The following is a 17,095-nucleotide window of genomic DNA, read 5'->3' as shown; positions in this document are numbered from 1 at the left end:
GGAGTGCACATCTCAGCTCACTGCAGGTCCGGGCCTCCCGGTTCTCACATCTCCTGCCTCAGCCTCCCGGCTGGGACTACATACTCACAACCCGCCAAGCACTTTTGTATTTTTAGCAGAGACGGGGTTTCACCGTGGTCTCGATCTCCTGACCTTGTGATCCGCCCGCCTCGGCCTCCCAAAGTGCTGGGATTACAGGCGTGAGCCACCGCGCCCGGCCACATTCCGTAATTTCAAGGAAGAGTATGTTAGTCATTTACTAAACCCATCTTTCTCCCTCTTGTGTGCACAGATAAACTACATTTCTCAACCTCTACTTGCTATGGCCAGGCTCCTGAGCTCTGGCAGATTCCTGGCCTGACCCAGAGCACTCACTGACTCTTTCTTTTCTCTTCCCATCCAGTGATTGAATACAGAGGACAGTGGAGCCAAAGCTGGAAAGAGTCAGGTCCCTGAATATGACCACATCGAGTAATGGTTAGGATACAAATGAATAAGACAGTCGCTATTGTGTTACACTATTGAGATACTTATACGTATATATTACCCAGTTAACCTGATTAATACAGAGAGAAAATGCAAGTTCACATATGTTATGTAATTTTAAAATTTTGTTTGGTTAATTGTGATTAAGATTGCAATTTGATCAATCATATAATAATTAAAATTATTTGGAGTCTCCTTGTAACATGGCCAAAGGCACTACCCTGTAAATTCAGCTCTGTTCAAGATGTGGACCCATCTTAACATGAGACACAGAAAATTTATGGGTCACTTCTTATGCGTTCAGAAACAGTCTCACTGTTATTCTTGCAAAAACTTAATATTACACTTCCTGGATCTTGGAACTACTCTTCACAGCTCAGACTTCTGAACTGGATCTTTATTAGGGCCTTTTCATCATAACCTCCCCCACTACTTCTACCTATTACCTATTCTTGCTTTGTTAAAGATGTTGGGGCCAGCCTCCTGGTTACCAAGGATCTAGATGGAGTCTTCTGATGTGATATTTATTACCCACCTGTCCTTGAGTCCTCTTATTTCTTCTAGTTTGAAAACATCTGTTTCCCCAGTATCACATGTGGGCTCTGGTTTCAGCCACTTGCTGAACATTCAAATGCCTGTAGTCTCAACAGAGATACTAAGTACCCCTTTCCATAAGCATGAGCTGATGGAGTAAGTTGCTAGTCTGACAAACTGGCAAATGGGGGTACCCATCTTCTGGTCCCAAGCTTCCTGTTTACCTAGGAACCTGGTTCCCCAACTCCTATGTCTGGGACTCTGCAGCATTCCAGACTCTAGATTTTTTAGAAACGAAAGGTATACTCCTGAGCTCCAGTCTTGGACACTAGATTGCCTCAATTTATTTATTTTTATTTGTTTTCCTAATCAAAATTCCTCTCTTTTGCCACCTGATCACATTTTGAAAGCTGTTATAATTTCCTAGGTCCCAGCTGGCAAGTATGCAGGTAGAAGATTCTGACCTTGCCTTCTGGAAGCTACTCTAATTGGGAAGAAAAGTTATAAATTCATTAAACCCACTAAGCAGAGTGATATCAAAGTAATCATAAAGAGTCTGACATGATAGAACATACCTTCTGGATTGGTCTGATAAGCACTAGGACACCACTGTAAGTAAGTTCTGGAGAAGTCAAGGATCATGTGAAACAATGTCATTTGAGTATCTTGAATAAAACTAACACTGAATAACGTAGTTTATAAAATATAACTTATTTTTAGTAGATTACATGCACTGTTTATTATAATGATTCCAGATAATCTACATGTTCTGACTAGGATGTTTCTCAACTGGCTGACATGACTCCTTTCTAGCTCCTTACAAATGCTTTGCTGACTCCTAGGTAGTGGTAGAAGTGGTGATGGGGGCGGGGGACAGGGTGTGTGACTTCTTTCCAAACATCACGGCCCTAGAACGTATAGAATTTTTTTCCCTGATTTTCACTTTACCTGTGTTTCTGAAGTCACTCTATCTGCTTAAGTAGCACAACACTGAGAATAGGTTTAAAATTCAAGCAAATGAGACCGTGTTAAAGCATCGCAAGGTACAGACTCTGACACATTAGAAGTCCCAGTTTCATATCGGAATGGAATCCAATTACACTGATGAAAGGGAGTCTCTTTCAATACCCTCTTCAAATCTTCTTTCAGTCTTCCCTCTTTCAGTGGGCTCTTCCCTACCTCTGACTCTTAGGAATGGTGCATGCTATGTGACTCACCTCTTATCACAGCCAGATCCTGGGAACCAGGAGTCAAAAGAAGCCCCAGTACTTTAGCTCAAACTGTTTTTAGCTTCTGCCACTCAAACCATTCTTACTGACATCCTCTACAATCTGCACCTAAATAATCTCAAAGCACTCCTCTCTATCCTGATGGGAGCTTCTGACTTCTAAGTCTCTAGAAGGCGTTTTAACTTACTTAAAATTTGCTCCATCTTTCTCACTCTGTCTTTTACCAAGATCACTTACCAGCAGGGATCAAATTCTAGGACCATTCTCAGCTACATGAAATTCAAATTATCATTGGGCTTTTGTTTCTTGTGAGATAAGCCCTAGCATAACTATCACTTTGTTCAGCAATTTAATTAAAGATCAAGACCTCTATCCAGATGTCAATGATTTTCGGAAGAATTTTTTTTGGTCATAGTCTAGTTCTTATTTATTAAGTGTTGAAATCCATACATAGCACCCCCCATACCCTCAAACATTAAAGTTAAGTATCACTGCAGTTATGTAAGATTTGCAAGTAATAGATGTCATCTTTCTGCTTAATACTATGCAAATCTGAATCAGATAAGTTCGGAATTTCCCCAGAATACAGGAGATATAACAAGAATTGAGGAGAACTCTTTAACCTTAACTTTAGTGGTAAGAAAAAGTACTTAAATGTTCAGATGTGTAAAACCGCCTCAAAATAACCTTTTATGTTCCTGCTTTCTGCAGAAATATTTCCTAAAGCTTAGTAGAGCTAGGTAGAAATGGGCTCTGGATTAATTTTGACCTTCTGTGGCAATGCATTTCCAAGACCAAGAATTTATGTGTGCAGAATATTAAATGTCAAATGCAAATATGAAAATGGAGCTACACAGTTGCTGATAGTCCCTAATTGATATTGAGCAGACTATTCCCTTTAAATGTTAATGAAACTGTTGTAATTACTAAATGACCAAAACAGCTCAGAAGCCAGGGTTCACAGCTGTAAACCATTACTTGTAAATTACTGGCACAGGCCCGCATTAGCAGATGGCTCAGCCCATGGAAGAAAACTTCCTCAAGATGCTTTTCTTCCAGGCCTGGGCTCAGGAGCAAATTAGATGAGCATATTAGAGAGGGCCAGAGTGCCTGTTTGGACATGTCACTGGAGATAAGCACCTCCTTTGATCTTCTTATTTTTTTTTCATTACATTCTTTACAGAAAGTGCTGAATATCACAGAACACAAAGAAAAGAGAAAGAGAAACTGACAGAGCCTATAAATGTTGCACGAAGGTTCAGATATATACAGTTCTGCCGGCTTTTTAAGGAGCAGTGTTTCCTATATCCTGAGGCAGATGGACATGTTGGGATGGAGGTAAATACTGAAAGGGCAGAGGTGTGTATGCGTGTGCGTGTGTGCGTGCGTGCGAGCATGCGTGCATATATGTGTGTGAGACAGAGAGAGAGTGAGAGAGAGAGAGAGAGAAAGGGAAAAGAAAGAGAGAGATGATGATAACAAGCCAGTGGCAGAAAAGCAATTAGAAGAAAAACAGGGCATTTGAATGGTCTTAGAAGCCTCAAGACAGAGAACGTCTATAAAGCTGTGTAAGCAAAACTATGCAGTAGAAGCAAGAGATGTCTTTATTAGGGAAGGCCTGTGGCTCTTCACAGCTTTGTTCTGTAAATTCCATGCCAGCTTTGCAAACTCTCTAAGGTTATTAACTTTAGTGAAGATTTTTTTAAAGAGTTGGGTGCAGCCTAACCTTTCATTAATGTAAATGAAGGATTAATTAAGACATCTGCCTAGACCAGGAGGAAGGAGGAGTTTATCTTGTGACGTACACTACAACCTATCCTAAAAATGAAACAATGGAGTTTTCTCTGCCAGGAGTCACTCTGTAGAGAACATGTTTAAAGGATAAGATGTTTACAATCAAGCCGGAGAGTACAGGGAACATCCACCTTCTGAACAGTTTGAATCCCAAAGTGATGCAGAAAGCATTTGTTAGTATTTCAAAATGTATCTTCATAGAAAAAAAATGTGATATCTGTTTCTATGTTTAGAGAAAATATGAAATAAATCTAAATAATCTCACTTGATGGTAGCAGAAGGGACAAAATGTAGAGATATAGCTTGTGGGCTAGGATATGGGTCAGACTCACTGTGAAATAATCAGATATAAAAAATTGAAACATAATTTGAGAATTTTGTCAAGATAATGCATAATGCTTGACTTTCCAGGATATTTATGTTTTATGTCTAAAAACCTATAAGACCAGAATAATCAGTGTTAAAATTGACCCATAAAATCAGGAATGAATTATTAAAGTGCTAATAGAATATCTTGAGTCTGGATCCTAGGCTTAGGAGGAACTGCAATGCAAGAAAAAGCATGATAAAAAGATTTGAATTCTTTTCTCTGGGCCTAGAACCTATTTGTGCAATATTTTGAGTTACTGTTATTGGCCTTTAGTATTCCACCACTTTTCTGTCTTTCTTCATGATCCTCATTCACAGGGACCATGGAAACAATTTACTCCCAATGCCTTGTCTGCCAGTGCCTCTGACCTTCCATCCAGTCTTGCTCAACGTGATCATCTCTTTCTTTTTTCCTTCCTGACTTCCTTTCTTTTCTCAGGGGAGATGATCTTCAGATAGGTATTAGAAGAATGCAAGCAAGTGTGTAAGCAATTTAATCTAATTCATAATGAGAACTGGTCAGCCAATTCTTAACTCTTCCAGACATGGAAAGTATTTTTCTTTTTTTTTTTTTTTTTTTTTTGAGACGGAGTCTCGCTCTGTCACCCAGGCTGGAGTGCAGTGGCCGGATCTCAGCTCACTGCAAGCTCCGCCTCCCGGGTTCACGCCATTCTCCGGCCTCAGCCTCCCGAGTAGCTGGGACTACAGGCGCCCGCCACCTCGCCCGGCTAGTTTTTTCTATTTCTTAATAGAGACGGGGTTTCACCGTGTTAGCCAGGATGGTCTCGATCTCCTGACCTCATGATCCGCCCGTCTCGGCCTCCCAAAGGGCTGGGATTACAGGCTTGAGCCACCGCGCCCGGCCTGGAAAGTATTTTTCGAAGTGAGTTATTATTCAAGTGTGGTGGTGTAGCCTGCAGAGAATTGCATTCATAAACCTGGCCCTGACACTTACTACACATGTGATCCTAAGCACGTTACTCAACTTCATGCCTCAGTTTCATCATCCATAAATTGAGGTACTAGTAGTATCTACTCACAGGATTAATTTGAAGAGTCTGAAATACTAAATATACTCTCTGACAGACATTAAGAGCTTAATAAATGTAATCCAAATGGTATTTGAATTGGCCAATTTTAGATAGCTTTACATAGTGAACGTAAGAGTCTCAATCATGAAAAATAATATTTTCCATCAGGAAAACTAATAAAAATAACTCATTTCCTGGTTTTGATAATTCAGTTATGCAAAAAGTTACCATTGTAGAAGCTGGGTTATGGGTAAAGGAAACATTTCTGTATTATTTTTGCAACTTCTTGCATGTCTATGGCAAAATAAAAAGTAAAACATAAGAAATCAACACAGTCCTCTTTTGTCCCATAGCCAATTTCATCAAGTTATTTTTTATATTGATAGTTATTTTTCTCTTTTGCTTTTGAACCATGAATTTTGAAAGCTCTCAGATTATTTGTGGCAATTCCCACGTCCATAGCTATAATACAAAGAGTGGTTCCAAAGAAGGGGTGTGTGGGGGGGGGGGCAGGCGATGTGGGTGTGTGCACATGCATGCATGTGCATGCTGAAGAAAAAGTAATGTTGTATATTTGTATTGATGTGAAAGGGATAGCCATCTGTACTTATTTTAATGTGTCATTTCTGCAGATACTTGGGAAAAGAGAGGTTATCATGGTATGCTCTCAGAATCTGAATGACTGTAACTTACAACGTTTTGACAGCTAGCATAATGCAAGCATGAAAGTGTGCTTGGATATTTTGAGATCATGGACATTTCTGAGACTTTATTGAAAGCTATGGACTCTTCCAAAGGAAGTGTGTTAAAACAAATTCAAGCAAATAATGAGCACAATTCATTTGTATTTGCTAGTAACCATAATAGACATGAGAATGACACAATATGAGACATATGATAATAAATAAGGTAAACCTTGTCCCGTCCAAGTGAGAGATGGTATAGTAAAGAGATATTATAATCCAATATGACTGGTACTATTTCCTGGGAGAACAGTGTGCTCTCACATAAGAGGAGCATGTAACTCATGCTTGAAAGAATCAAGAAAGGCTTTCCAGTGGAAATGGCTCTAAGTTAAGACTTGAAGCAAAAGTACAGGCATTAACCAGTTGGTGAAAGAGGAGTTTAATTTTAAAATAGATAATGGATCGTTTGAAGATGTGGTTGTAAGAGAAAGCTCAGAAAAGCTAGAATATGGCATATGATGATGACAGGAATAATAGATGGAACTTGAAAGGAGAACAGGGGCCTCATTTAGTACCTTGTAAGCCCCACTAAAATATTGTCTATTGAAGAACTCTGGAGAGTCTTTGCAGGGTTTTAAGTAGAGTCAGATTTGCATTCTCGAAAGCTCCCTTTAAGTTCTGTGGAATATGGACTAGAGGAGCAAAACTAAATGAGAGAAAGCAGCAATATGCCAATTGTGGTATCACAAGAAAAAGATGACTGTGTCTTGTATTCTTGGCAAGGAACATAAAGAGAAGTGATTGAATTTGTAAGATTTTTGTAAGAGGTAGATTAGATATGATTTTTATTTGAATGTAAGAAGGATGAGAGAGGAAAGTTGGAAGTTACTCTAAGATGTCTATGCTAAGCCACTGGATGGCTGCTGGTGCCACTCACTCATATACACACCAGAGAAGAAAGAAAAGTTTAAAAAGAAATAAATTTAAAAGTCTTGGGTTTGTTGAATGTTAATGTCTATAGCCTATCCAAATATCCAGTGGAATATTAAGATATGCAGCTCTGCTATTTACAATAGCAATGACATAGAATCAACCCAATGCCTATCAATAATAGATTGGATAAATAAAATGTGGAACACATACACCATGGAAAACTATGTAGCCATAAAAAGGAATGAGACCATGTCCTTCGCAGGGACATGGATGGAGCTGGAAGCAATTATCCACGGCAAATTTACACAGGAACAGAAAACCAAACACTGCATGTCTGTGGGAGCTGAACATTGAGAACACATGGACCCAGGGAGGGAAACAACACACACTGGGGCCTGTTGGTGGTAGTGGGAGTATGAGGGAAGGAAGAGCATCAGAAAAAATACCTAAGGTATGCTGGGCTTAATACCTAGCTGATGGGTTGATAGGTGCAGCAAACCACCATGTCACACATTTACCTATGTAACAAGCCTGTTGCACATGTATCCTGGAATGTAAAATAAAATAAAATAAGTACCCCAAATGCAGTGCAGGACTCTGGATTCAATTCTGGAACAGAGAAAGGACATTAGTGAGAAAAAAATGGTGCAATCTAGAGTCTTTATATATAGATAATGGTATTGTATCAATGCTAATTTCTTAGTTTTGACGAATGCACCATGGTTATGTAAGATTAGCATTATGGGAAGTTGGGTAAATGATAGATGGTGACTTTCTGCACTCTTTGTAATGTTTTTGTAAATCTAAAATGATTCCAAAATAAAAGGTGTATTTAAGAAATGGGGGGAAAAGATATGCAGCTCTGGGCCTTGGAGAGACATAGCAAAATTAGTAGCGTTTGAAAATAATTAAAGCCTCAGCAGTAAATGATACAATACAGAAAGAGTGACAGAACCTTCATGAATTCATGAGAATAAATGCTAAATTGCTGTAACATAAAGACCCTGTAATACCTTGACTCAGAGGACAAAGAAGTTTCATTTTTTCTTCCTTAACAGTCCCAATGTGAAGACACTCAGCTGGTAGGATCGCTCAACTCTACTCAGGCTTTTAGGGACGGTTATATTTGGGTGATCTGCAATCCCATAGGTGTCATCGCTAGCACAGTTAAAGCTAAAGTACTGTCTTTGTATTCCTGTCATTTGTACCAATCAATTGTAACTGGAGAGAGAGAATAAAAAAGAGTATATCTACAGGTACGTATTAGTTCACAGGTATGGTAGTAGAAGTTAAGGAAACTTCCCTCTGTGAAGGAACAAAATCAAAGTCATCTGGTTGCGATCAAGAGGGGCATGGAAGGGTTATACAAATGTGCAAAGAAGTTTGGATTGTCTCCAAGCTTCCATGGATAATGAGAAATAAAGCTTTCTGGAAAAAGTGAATGGTCCAGCCTGCTGTTCATTCTGGAGTGCCTAGCTAGGTTTACAAATCATCTCTTTATACCTGTTGTACCAAACTAGTCAATTGCAAAGTGGTAAAGACATAACATGAAAAAACATCTTTACAAAGATTTATGTCTTTCTTGCTCTAATCTATTTATACATATAGTTAAAGGCCCATTCTAAAAAATTAAAACAGATCAAAATTCTGTAGATATGACAAAGTAAATTCTGCCCCAAATAAAATGTCAGCAAAAAGCTATATTCAGTTTTTAAAAACCCCATGCATGTTATCTTTAACATCTCATTTTGATTTTTTATGGTTTATGTGGCTTCATGTACTAATAACCTCATTTACAAAGAAATATAAGTGGAATCAATATTTTCACAAATGGTTTTGCCAGGTGTGATAGTCAGGGTTCTCTATAGAGAAAGAACCGATAGTATATATGTAGATAAAGATATATGACAGAGAATTAATTAGGGAAATTAGCCCACATGGAGGTTGAAAAGCCCCATGACAGGCCATCTGAGACTGGAAACCCTGGGATATGGGTAGTATGGCTCAGTCCAAGTCCCAGAGCCTCAGAACCAGGGAAGCAGATGGTGTAATTCTCAGTCTCAGGCTGAAAGCCTGAGAACCTGGGGCCTGTTGGTACAAGTTCCATCATCCAAAGGAGCCTGGGATTCTGATATCTAAGGGCAGGAGAAGAAGGGTTTCCCACCTTCAGGACAGAGGGAGACAGAGAGAGAGAGAGAGAGAGAGAGAAGAAAGAAAGAGAATTCTCCTTTTCTCTGCCTTTTTTTGTATCTGGGCTGATTGGATGGTGCCCACCCACATTGAGGGCAGATCTTCCCCAACTCAGTACACAGACTCAATGCCATTATCCTGTGGAGACACCCTCACAAACACACCCAGATATAATGATTTGACAGCTATCTAAGTATCCCTTAAGCAGTCACCTTAACACCTAAAAGTAGCAATCACACCATGTACATTGTCATACACCTTGTCAAGTAACAATTGAATTATCTGGAACTCCTTGACTTGAAATCCTGACATGGCAAGTCCTTTGTCCTGAAGGCATTGAGGTCAAAGTCTACCACAGTGCTGTTCTTTTCATCAGCAACAAGAAGATCCCAGAAAATAATCACAACTCCAGATTTCAATATTTAAATTGTTGGAGCGGAAGTAATGCTGGGAAAGACTCTCTTTTTTCCTGAGGTCTGTAGATTTTTTTTCCCACAGATAATTTGGCAAAGCTCTATCATTCTCAACACAGACTAAGAACATGGTTTTTTGTTTGTTTGTTTTTTTGGTTTTTTTTTTTCCATTTATAAATTTGCAATAGTTGCCTAATTTTAGTCTTTGTTTCAAAACCCATAATTTGGATGCAATAATTCACGGTTTATTCCAGTGACGGTTTGAGGTAGGGGTGGTATATTTGTTTTGTTTTTCACAGCATTTGTAATTCAAGGCTTTGTTTTAAATTAATTACCTCATTTATATTGTCAAAAATATCCTTCCCTTAGCCAAAGTACAAATGAACTCATCCTTGTCAGGTAGTTTTGAGTGAATTTTCCTCTATATCACTTCATCTTCCAAAACATAAAAAGAAAGAGCAAGAAAGACGGAGGAAAAAGATAAAACTGTTTTTTAAAATGTAATCGAGCACTAGAAGTCTTGTTTTTGGAATGCGTAGTCAAGAAGTTCATATTCTGCTTCCATCTCTTGACAAAACATACTGAAAAGAGTGATTTAAATCCTTGGCTTTGAGAAAGTTGCTTTTCCATGGTGGTGGACGAAGCTTTGTTCAAAAGTGCTGGCACCATTTCCTATGAAATTGCATGCCGGTGTAGAAGGCAGTGAGTCATTATGACATGTGGAGTGCCTTTCTTCAAGAAAGCAGCCAAACCAGATGTGTTGCCAAGCATCACAGGTGCTCCACCTGTTCATAGAACACCAAGATTTGTCTTCCAGTGGACGCTTTCCCTGGCAAAGAAACTTTTTGCCATTTCAAAGACACTGACATCCTTTCCAGGTTCCAAAATGAGCTCCCAAAGCACAAATTCTTAGATGGCAACGGTGTGCACACGATAGGAGCAAACTAGGATTTGTCTTCACTAAGGGACATCTATATTTTTGTCCATTTGCATTCAGAATTCAAATGACACAGCTGCCAATTCTTTCAAGACTTGCTTTAAAATGGTGAAAAACATATCAGGAGTTCTAGAATGGATAACATTTGTTAACAAAAGCAATTTTCTTTGTTAACTCAAAGGCACAAAACAGGTTAAGTGGCTCCACAAAATTTCTCCAACATGGTGGCTTGCTTGTTTTGGAATGAAATAAATGTCGTGTTCTAATATATGATTTCTCTAAGTTCTGCTAAATATGCAATCTTAAAATTTAGGAATTTTTCTCATATAATTGGTTCAGATAATCAGCTGTGTTTGCATGACAGAAGGTACATGATACTCCTTCCATTTAATTAAACGTAACCTTGGCTTTTTTTGCCCCATGATTTTCTGAAATTGATATGAAAGTATAATTAAAGGATATATTGATTCCTTCACCTCCTTTTCCTTTAGTATTTAAATTTAAATTTTTAACCTGACCCAGACCTGAATTCCAGAATCTTAATGGCAGGATTTAAAGATATATCAAAAGAAAATATTCTATACTTACAATATGACGATGTTTAGCTAATTTATTTAAAAATAATCACTGCACAAATAGTATGAGCCAGGTACTTCCCTGTACATAAGAGATAAAGAAATAAACAGGACAGATCCAAACCCATTCCATCACAAAGCTTATAGAGTAATGGGTCACCACTGTATGCTTTCTAAACATGTAATCTTTGCACATCATGCAACTTTATACTTGTTTTGAGCAAAAAAAAAAAAAATTAATAACATAATTAACAAAATTGATGCTAAAATAATTTATTTTTTGTAATTTTCAAAATAAAGCAAGCAGATTAAAGAAACATATGGTTTCTTCGTTGATTTATTTCATTATTTTTGTAGCTTCCTAAATGCTTACCTGGACCTTGAGGACCTTACACGTCTAGTTTACACAATTCAGGCACGGAAGAAAAATATTAATTGTCGAAAACAGTTATGTTCAAAGTAGAAAAGCAAAGCATGCTGTTTATTCAAAATAATTGAAAGATACAATTTTTTGAACCTAGTCAATATATTTATTTATATTACCTTGTAAGACAGTTTTGCTTTAGGCTACTATATATTTTTCTAGTTTCTAGAGCACATGAAAAACTCCTGACAATCAAATCGTTGTGTTAATTTCTATGATACCAGTTTAAGTATTTATCATCACAAAGTTATCTGTCTTTGGGAAGGTTTATAACCCCCTTAAGTTGCTTCAAGTGAATCATTTTTCTTCAGAACTAACCTGAGTTTTCTTCCCTGTGTAACTTTGGCAATAAGCTGTTCTGTTTGCCACCTTCAAATTGTGGATGCCCTTTTGTTGTGCTGCAAAAATAAATAAAGAAAAAGATAAATGCAATTAAGCTTGTAGGACAATGGTCTCTAATTAGGAAGCAGGAAGATATAAAACAAAGGATTGTTAGAAAACATCTGTGGTTTTGTCTGTCCAGTGCAACAATTCACCAAATGCACACCACATTTCCACCAATTTGTTCCAGCAATTTCCTTGTCCCATTATTAACTAAATGGTTCCAAAGAAAGCTGCCATCTTCTTAGAGGTTCAGAAACCCTCTTCATGATGATTATTACCAGTAGAGTCAGCATTGACTCAGGCAGAACCAATAAGAACCTTTCTCTGGGATTTGTGAACCTGAGAAAATATGGAATAACTTTTACTTTCTCTTTGGTTTCAGATAATTAGGAAATTTAAGTGTGAAGGCTGCCAGTAACATTGTGTGCAGCTGTTATGGGAGAAGTCAGCAGAAAGACAGAAGCAGAGTAAAGAGGGGGTTACTTATCCCTGAGCCCTTGTTACAACTCTGTCCTTACCTTGGTTATGTTAGCCAATAAATTACCCTCATTTGCTAGAGGTAGTTCAAGGCACATGTATGTAACTGGCAGGAAAAGTAATCTTGATCATATAATGGTTCACTGATTTTTAGTTTGTAAAGTTGGTCAGATACGTTGTCACTAATAAATTAATTGTATCAATAAAAAGTCTACTTTATCATTAATTTGGTACTAGTATCTTTAATAGAAGATAAGTCTATTTTAGAAGATTAAATGTCATTATCTTTTAAAATGTCATTTACATTATTTATATTGGTAATAATAGTAATTAGTGGCTTAACAGAGTATGGGGAATTAGAAAAAAAGAGATGTTTAAACAAAAATCCTCAAACAACTTTGATGGGAAAGAGGAGAAAATATAATGTTTAAATCTAAAAATTGTTTTTAAGCTAAGCATAGGAGTGACATAATTTTTAACATAAATTATGCGTTTACATATAATTAAATATTAATTTTCTTAATGTGATTATGAAGTAACGAGATCTATAAGCCCTGAACATCTAAGTTTCAGTGTTCTTTTTAAACATATCTTTTGACAAAGGAATATTGATGTTACAGATACATTTTATCACATGGAGTATTCATTCTCATTTTGAGACTGTGTACAAGCTGAGAAAATATTTTTTTACATTATTAAGAAAATTATGAAACCCTAAATTGCAACATCTGTTTTTCCTCCATGTATAATGAGAGAAAAGGGGTTACTTTCAAGATACCACACAATTCCTTTTGGAAGAAAATTGAAAATAGAAGAATGTAATTTGGTGATATTTTTCATGAGCAGATGAGCTCCTCTGAGTGGAACCTCTTAGTGTAGGGTGAGAAAATGTCAGTGAAACTATTCTGCATATGGAAAGAACAGCTACTTGGGAGTTGGAAGATGATGAAGTAGTCCTACCAACAGAAAGTAAAAGAATCGTCAGATGGTGTTGAGTGAGTATTTGAGGTTGATGAAACGAAATCAGAGTGATAATGAGAGAGAAACAACTTTTGTAGGACCTTGTCATACAATTCTCTTTAATGTACAGGTGAATCCTGGGCATCTTATTAAAATGTACATTCTGGTTCGGTAGGTCTTTGTTGGAGCCTGAGGTTCTGAATTGTACAAGCTCACAGGTGATGGTCCATACTTTAAATAATAATATTGAAAAGCATAAAAGGACTTTGTTGTGGAATGCAAAGCTATTAGATACTTTGAAGCAGAGGCTAGAGATGATCTGACTATGCATTTCAAACATCATGCTGTTCATTCTTAATGATAGACTAAGATTGATTAAGACGTTATTGAAAAAAATTAGATGAGAGATGATGGTGACTTACAGCAATGGAGACAGTCAGAAATGTTGTCTCTAGATATATTTTGAAACCAGAAATGACAGAATTTGCTAAGAGAACAAATTTGAGGAGTGAAATAAATGGGAGAGTCTGAGAATACTTCTGTGTCTTTTGTTCTGAAACACTCAAAAGTAGAATTGGTCTTTGTCGAAATGGCAATGACTATTGAAGATGGAGAGAAGGGGATGAGGAACTCAGTTTTCACATGCTAGATTTGAATTCCTTATTAGAGATTTCAGTGGAGATATAAGGGAGGCAGTTTGATACAGGAGTCAGGGCAGAGATTATGACTGGAAATATAAAATAGGGAATCATTAGCATTAACATAGTAGTCAACAGGATAACACTATATAAAGTCACTGAATGAGTGAGTAGAGAAAGAAGAGAAAAGATGTCCAAGGACTGCAAGGACTGAGTCCACAAATGCTCCAATGCTTAGAGAATGAACAAAGGAAAAAAACAGAGGAGGAGTCAGGAATGTTGAAGACAACCGGGATACTGTAGTACATGGTAGCTAAGGAAAGATGGAATATAAAAGAAGAAAGTGATCTACAAGGTTGAATACTGATGATAAATCAAGTAACATGTATACTAAAAATGATTATTGGATTTAGCAAAGGAAAGATCATTAGTGACCTTGACGAGAGTAGTTTCCATGGAGTGCTGGGCAAAAACCTGAATGTAATAAATTTAAGAGAAAATAAAAGTAACAACATTAATGAGAGTGTGGTGTTGATACTTTTTGAGGTATATGTGGCATGTGAGAATTAGTGTAGTATCTCAAAGGGAATAGAAGGGTCTGTTTTTCATTTTTGCTATGACTTTTGCATTACAGATTTATTTTTAATGTACATAAACAGAAAGAGAATAGTGTGATGTATCCACGGGCACCGATTACCCAGTTTCGCATTTCTTCAATATTTTGACAACTTTGTTAAGACACAGATTTTAACTGTGGAAAAACAATAACAATGTTTACATGCTAGTGAGAAGACTGAGAAGAGAAGAAAAATTTGATAATGTAGCAGAGATAGGGAAAATACCACAGAGTTTTCCTTAAGTAGACAAGAATAGATGGAGTCTAGAGCACTAGAGGAAGAGTCGGCCTTCCCTGGGAGCATGAACAGCAAAATAATCATTTTGCGAACACAATCCACGTTTAAGTTCTCCTCTGTGTGCTTGAATTTTCTAAATGAAAGAGTAAAAAATCCAACATCTGTGAATCAGAATGAAAGTAAAAGTGATGAAAACTTGAGAACAAGATATGATAGTGTCTTCTAGGAAAGTGAGAGAATGAATAGACAGGAAATACAGCACTACTACAGGCAACATTATAGACCCACTTATGTGAGCCTTTAAAGTGAGGCCAGTTAGCATGAGAGTGTTTTTCTTTTCTTTTCTTTTCTTTTTTTCCAGTCACATTCAGCTGTGGTTGGTGCAGGTTCAGAGTTGGTGGACAATTGGGTTAACTAAGAATGAAGTTCAAAAAAGCAAGCACAATAAAACAAGAAGGTGAGTGGTGTGAGAATTAAGCAAGGGAGAGATCATCGTGAAGGACATAAAATCTAAGTTGAATAAAGAGAGATACAAGGGTCTGATAGAGGTGGGCTACTGAGAGACAGGAATTTTTGAAATACCTTTATTGTGTGAAATATTTATAGAAATTGAAACTCTCTGGCTTTGAAAAGAAGGCTACAAAATAACGTGACAATAATTTTCAAAGGTCCTTATGATTTGCACTTTAAGATAGTAGAAACACAACCTCCTGTGATTTTTTCGTATTTTATTTATTCCTTCTTAAAATGACAAGAGAAAAAAAAAACACACATCAACTCAAATGTTTGGGGGATTTTCTTTTTAATATTGTTCAATATTGTAAATTATAAAGGATATTGCTTTGCATAATAAACTCAGCATATTCAACGTTGTCAGCTGGTTTTCTGAAGTCTCTCTAGTAAGCTGACATCACTCAAAAAAAAAAAGGGGGGGGAACAAAAACAGGATTTTTCTTATTCACAAATATCCTAGGAGGCCTCTCCAGCTTTCTTGTTTTTTCAAACAATCCTTCTTCACAGTCTAATGTGGTTAAAAAAATAAAGCTCTAGAGTAAGACTTCCTAAGCCTATACTATTGCTTAGCCACCAAAGCAGAGTTGTATCATGTTGACAAGATACTTAACAAATTTAATCTTCTTCCTAGATATGAAATATGGTTAAGGGCATCAAGGTCATAGGGTCATCGTCCATAGGCTAATTGTATACATTCAGTAAGAATCCAAATGAAGTCCACAGTACAGTGTCTGGCATATAGTGAGAGATCAAGGCATGTGGTTTTGTTTTTCTTTATTTTGTTAATTTGCTGTCCTTGTTGGTGTTACAGTTGCTGAACTCTCATCTGCCTAAATACCCACCCCTGGCATGTCATTAACCTTGTTCAAGTGTCCCTCCTGCCAGAAGATGATCTCTGGCCCATCAGTCAGATCTGGAAACCCTATTTCTGTGCTCCATTAGGACGACATATTCTCCCTCAGCCATTATTTTTATGTACTCATTACTCTTCTATGACGATTAAAGATTTTTGCTGGAAGAGATTATGCATGATATCTTCTTTATATTGCCACCACTAGCAGAGAGCCGGCTAATAGGTGCTTAATACATTTTGAATAAATACGTGTGAATGGAGTTTGAATTTAAGGTGAGAACATTTCATGGTATGCGCTATTTATAGTTAAGGGGCAGAAGTGCATTCATTTGACTTGGTATTAATCATTGCTGCTAAATATCATTTGACTGTCCTTTAAATCTCTGGAGGTTTGTTGTTGTTTTTGTGTTTTTGTTTTTGCTCTGCCTTGTTTTGTTGTCTAAACCTGTGGCAAAGGTTTCCTCTGAGGTGATGGCCAAGCCTGGGCTGGCCCTCTGGTCCATCTGAGCACTAAAACACTAGCCTATATCAGTTATTTCTGTATGTATTTATGTATTTATTTGTTATTTATGAGGGGCTACCACTGTTCAGCTTTTTAACTTCTTGCTCTCAATCTTTCCAACTTAGATCACTCAAACATCTCAGCACCACATTTTTAAAAATCATGAACATTTGCCTTCCTGTGACAGTGTCTACCACCACAGAGAAAAAGGATTGTTTTCCAACTCTGCTCCTTTTGATTTAGGAATTCTAAGAGTTGCCTGGGAGGTTACCATTAGGAGAAACCATCAATTATAAGAGCTCTTCTTGCATCT

This window comes from Papio anubis, chromosome 6 (assembly GCF_008728515.1).
Source record: "Papio anubis isolate 15944 chromosome 6, Panubis1.0, whole genome shotgun sequence".
NCBI classification, from domain to species: Eukaryota; Metazoa; Chordata; class Mammalia; order Primates; family Cercopithecidae; genus Papio; species Papio anubis.
Note: the sequence above shows the minus strand (reverse complement) of the source record.